Raw genomic sequence first — 5828 nt, forward strand, 5'->3', positions numbered from 1 at the left:
CTGAGCTCTGACCTCAACCCTACTGAACAAAGAGCCCTGACCTCAACCCTACTGAACACAGAGCCCTGACCTCAACCCTACTGAACACCAAGCTCTGACCTCAACCTTACTGAACACTGAGCTCTGACCTCAACCCTACTGAACACAGAGCCCTGACTTCAACCCTACTGAACACAGAGCCCTGACCTCAACCCTACTGAACACAGAACCCTGACCTCATCCCTACTGAACACAGAGCCCTGACCTCAACCAGGGTTTACTGACCAGGGTCATTAGAAATCATGTTCCTGTTAGAAGATTTCCACTCTATTCCTGTTTTGAAGACAACCCAAAAGCTGGGATTTTCTTTTACTCTTGGTGATAATAGTAAATAGGACAAATAGAGAGAGTGAATCTCTGTAACCGGGGCACAGACATGAATAAAAACCCGAGAGGGGCTCTAAGCCCTCTCCACTCTATCCAAAGCTAAAACAAAAGGATTGCCTTTAGTTACTTTAAAGTTTAGTTACTTCTCTTCTAAGCTGACGACACGGGTTTAGGGAACCTTCGGTGACTACTAAAGGACTTTCCATGAAAAGCCCTTTAGTAGTCACCGAAGGTTCCCTAAACCCGTGTCGTCAGCTTAGAAGAGAAGGGGTTGCTGCTGGTTTTGGGAGTTAAGGGTTAATTCTGTCCATACTAACCATAGAACATTGAGGAATTCTCTCACCATTCATTGCTTGTGATTGGCTGAATTCCAGCTCTGTGCCCGGAGGGAGAGACTCCTCCACAGTGAGATCACTCTCATCTCCGAGTATCGTTAGGGAAACAGTTATGAGAACAATAGGGAAGGAAATTGACCAGCTGCCACTGTTTAGAAATTACTAGGCCATCTAGTATCTAACTGGCTCCATCTTTGGACTTTGCCTAGGCTAAGATTAAGTCATTAGTCTGCTGCAGGCAGGAGTAAGCATTTCCTCAGTCTCCCCCCCCCCCTAGTGATCAGACCGCTACATTATAACAAGTCACAAAGATCAGAAGCTGCTGCAGGGGCTGATCTGTGCCATACATTTGTGAACACTAGCAAGAACTGCACTGGCACTACGATTTTCATAAGTACAGTCTCTCCGAGCTCACTCAGTCCAGGAAGGTCTGGCTGATGCCTGAGCAAAGATGGCTCGGTCCTTCTGGAGAGAAAAGCAGATGAAGGCAATATTGGGGGGGGGTCTCTGTGGGAGGTAATAATTACCTGGAAATGTTACACATGGTACCATGTCACACTAGCTATGCTGTGGTTGGTGAGAATTCACCCGTGACACCCAAGAGCCATCCCACTGCTTACATCAGACTCCTCCAGACTGGCACTGGGCCATCTGGGCATTTTGATATTTGCATAACTCCTCCCAAGAGCCCGCCCACTGCCTACATCAGACCCCTCCAGACAGACACTGGGCCATCTGGGCATTTTGATATTTGCATAACTCCTCCCAGGAGCCCGCCCACTGCCTACTTCAGGGCTCCCACCTACTCCTCCAGACTGACTCTGGGACCATCAAGACATTTTTGATATTTGCATGACTCCTCCCACTGTTTTGCATCAGGACTGAGGGCTCTTGAGAGGCGTACTGAGGGCGGGGTGCTGTGTTCAGGAAGTTATGTACAGCACCCCTGCTTTGCCCCTCCCACCAACCATGATCTGCCTGCATTGCATAGAGAAGCACAGAGTCTCAGTGATGATGTCACTATTTTTAAAAAATTATTTAATAGTGTCAATAGCACGAGAGGGGAGGGGAGGGTGCAGAATTAAAAAAGGTTAAACTTCAGCTATTGCACACCAGCTGGGTGGGAAATGCCTGTGTATGTAGGGCAGCACTGGGGGGGGGTTGTACTGCTCTGCTGGGCTCACAGGCATCCTTCCTCTCCTCTACATTCTCCTACAAGCTGCATCTATAAATCCTCGGCTCGGCTTCAATTACAGCACAGCTGGATGTGCGGATGCGTCTGACAGCCAGGCAGGTGCATGCATGTACACAACGGCACCTCGCTGGGCCAGCTTGGCCCGCTCACTGCATGAATGAGCCCCTGGACCCTCTCTGCTGCATCCTTACATCTTGGAGGAGGCACACAGAGAGAGAGAGAGAGGGAGATGCTGTAAGAAGGGTATAGGAGGGGCACTGACAATGCCTGGAAGAGGTGGGGAGAGGCTGTGGGGGGGGGGGGGGGGGATTCTATTGGTACTTCTCAGCTAACGTCAGCCTTGTTAACCCTGCAGAGTATAAGAAGAAGAAGGAGGGGGTGGTGGGGGGTGCATACATCATCTAAGTGTTCTGCAGCCCCTGGGAGCGTAACCGGTTAACGCAGAGCAGGTTTTTCTCCTTGCGCAAATGAGAAGCATTCGGTAGCAGCCCTGCACAGAGCAGCAAAGGGTCTGCTCGGCGTCTCAGGGTGGGTGGGGGGACAGCGGGCTATCAGATCTCGACCCTCATAAGTTCTATCTGTTATCTAGAGGGGGCTTTGCCTTGCTGTCACGGTGCTGCAAGATTGGCCATCTCTGGAGGACCACTGGTGGGACCGCCAAGGCGCCAAGGCGGGATGGAGTAAGGATACCTGGAGGCTGGGTTGCAGGTTTTTAAACGGAGAAAACCAATGGCACAGAGAAGGGAGCGCTGGATGAATTAGACTCTGACGGACCCCTCTGAAAACCTCAACAAGGGTGAGTGGTCCTTTCCGCGGCATCCCTTGAAGGCTATCCCATGACTTGAACATCTCTAGCCATACTCATGCCTTATACTCATACATTCAACCTATGGACTGGGCATAGGGCATTGGTTTTCATACCCCCGGTCCTAAGAGAACTATGTGGTTCTGTCATTACTTCTCCTCCAGAAGATGACGATTTTCTGGCAGTCAAGGCATTTCTTAGGTCACCAACCTAGAACCAACCTAGAACAAGCACAGAGATCATGACTCTTGACTTTTTTGTCCACTTTGCATACTCTGTGGTTCAGCGGGTTTTCAAGCCAGAAAACTGGCATTTTCCTGGAGGAGGTTGGTGATGGCTGTCCAGGTGTACTTGAAGAGTGCAGGCTCCAGGGGGGGGGGGCTACCAGGATCCCGGCTTCAACCTGGGGTCTCTATGCAGGACAGAAGATAAGACTTCAGCTTTCACTGGCTGTATGCTTGTTCCATTACGAGCCAGGCTCAGGTCTTTTATACCAGTGTTTCTCAGCCAGGGTGTCTGGGGGTACCATTTGGGTTCCCCCAAGAGTGCAGTGAGCACAAGACCCAGTTTGACCTGTATCAGAGATGGATGAGAGGGCTCTGTGATTGTAAGGGTACTCTGATGTGATGGGGGCTCTCATGTATAGGTGAGACTCTGATGTGATGGGGAGACACTAGTGTGATTGGGGGGGGGGGCTCTGATATGATGGGGAAACTCTGTCATGGGGGTACTCTAATGTGACAAGGGGCTCTAATCTACAGGGGGCCTCTGATGTAGAGACTCTGTTATTGGGGTACTCTGATGTGATGGGGGCTCTCATATATAGGGGAGACTCTGATGTGTTTGGAGGACTCTGTGATGAAGGGGTACCTATGATGTGTTGGGGGGACCCCTAATGTGATGGAGGACATCTAATGTATCAAGGAACTCAGACATAAAGAGGGGCAGGGACTTCTGATGTGAAGGGGGTCCCTCTGTTGTGATGGGGGCTTCTGATGTGAACGGGGACATCTAATGTGATGGGAAGACTCTGGCATGGGGGACCTCTGATGTGTTGAGAGACCTCTTATGTGTTGAGAGACCCCTGATGTGATGGGGACCCCCGATGTGAAGGGGGGCTCTGATGTGAAGGGGGGCCTCTAAAACATTGAGGGGGACTCTGATGTATTGAGGGACCCTGACATGCTGGGGGGGGGGGACCTCTGATGTGATAAGGGACCTTTGATGTGATATGGGGACTTGTGAAGGGGGGATGCTAATGCAATGTGCAGGCTTCTTATGTGATGGGGGACCTCTGATGTAAAGAGTAGACCTCTGATGTGATGGGAAACCTTTGTCATGTGGGTACTCTTTTGTGATGGGGCACCTCTGATATGATGGGGGGGGGGGTGCCCTAATGTGATTGGAGACCTCTGATATGATGAGGGGGACCTCTAATGTGAAGGGGACTCTGATGTGATGGGGGACCCCTGACATGCTGGGGGGACCTCTGATGTGATGGGGGAACCCTGACATGCTGGGGGGACCTCTGATATGATGAGGGGGACCTCTAATGTGAAGGGGGCTCTGATGTGATGGGGACCCCTGACATGCTAGGGGGACCTCTGATGTGATGGGGGACCCCTGACATGCTGGGGGGACCTCTGATGTGATGAGGGACCTTAGATGTGATATGGGGCCTTCTGATGTAAAGGGGGGACTCTAATGTGCGGGCTTCTGATGTGATGGGGGACCTCTGATGTGATGGGTTTATATCTGATGGGGGACCCCTGATATTCTGGGGGGGACCTCTGATGTGATGAGGGACCTTTGTTGTCATATGGGGACTTCTCATGTGAAGGGGGACTCTAATGCAATGTGTGGGCTTCTGATGTGATGGGGGACCTCTGATTTGATGGGTGAACATCTAATGTGATGGGGACCTCTGGTGTGATAGGGGGCTCTGATGTGATGGGGACCTCTGATGTGATGGGGGACCCCTGACATGCTGGGTGGACCTCTGATGTGATGAGGGACCTTTGATGTGATATGGGGATTTCTTATGTGAAGGGGGGACTCTAATGCAATGTGCAGGCTTCTGATATGATGGGAGGACCTCTTATGTTATGGGGGAGTTCTGAAGTGATGGGGGGGGGCTCTGATGTGATGAGGGACCTTGTTGTGATATGCAGACTTCTGATGTGAAGGGGGGGCTCTAATGCAATGTGTGGGCTTCTGATGTGATAGGGGACCTCTGATATGATGGGGACCTCTGGTGTGAATGGGGGCTCTGATGTGATGGGGGACCCCTGACATGCTTGGGGGACCTCTAATGTGATGAGGGACCTTTGATGTGATATGGGGACTTCTTATGTGAAGGGGGGACTCTAATGCAATGTGCAGGCTTCTTATATGATGGGGGACATCTTATGTAATGGGGGGAGCTCTGATGTGATGGGGGGGGGGCTCTGATATGAAGGCAGGCAATGATGTGATGGGGGAACCTCTGATATGACGGATGGACATCTGATGTGATGGAGGGACCTCGGATGTGATGGAGGGACCTCCGATGTGATGGGGGACCTCCGATGTGATGGAGGGACCTCGGATGTGATGGAGGGACCTCGGATGTGATGGAGGGACCTCCGATGTGTTGGGGGTACCTCTGATGTGATGAGGGCACCTCTGATATGATGGGGGACCTCTGATGTGATGGAGGGACCTCTTATGTGACGGGGGGCACCTCTTATGTGATGGTAGCATCTCTGATGTGAAGGATGGATGTGAAAAGGGGCTCTCTTTTGTGATGGGGGGACCTCCGATGTAATGGAGGAACCTCTGATGTGATGGGGGACCTCTGATGTGATAGAGGAACCTCTGATGTGATGGGGGACCTCTGATGTGATGGAGGAACCTCTGATGTGATGGGGGACCTCTGATGTGATGGAGGAACCTCTGATGTGATGGAGGGACCTCTGATGTAATGGAGGAACCTCTGATGTGATGGAGGGACCTCTGATGTGATGGAGGGACCTCCAATGTAATGGAGGAACCTCTGATGTGATGGGGGACCTCTGATGTGATGGAGGAACCTCTGATGTGATGGGGGACCTCTGATGTGATGGAGGGACCCCTGATGTGATGGAAG

General features: G+C 51.5%; 1 protein-coding gene across 2 annotated transcripts in view; it reads left to right on the forward strand.

Annotated features, from left to right (window-relative positions):
- The first annotated feature begins 2266 nt into the window (after positions 1–2266).
- PHF24 (PHD finger protein 24) overlaps positions 2267–5828 on the forward strand; it is a 280864-nt gene continuing 277302 nt past the window's right edge. For both annotated transcript variants that reach the window (XR_012240591.1, XM_073611431.1), the window contains exon 1: positions 2267–2692. The gene's annotated coding sequence lies outside the window, so the exon portion shown is untranslated. The remainder of the gene's footprint in view (positions 2693–5828) is intronic.

The sequence above is a fragment of the Aquarana catesbeiana genome, linkage group LG01, assembly GCF_042186555.1.
Source record: "Aquarana catesbeiana isolate 2022-GZ linkage group LG01, ASM4218655v1, whole genome shotgun sequence".
Taxonomy (NCBI): domain Eukaryota; kingdom Metazoa; phylum Chordata; class Amphibia; order Anura; family Ranidae; genus Aquarana; species Aquarana catesbeiana.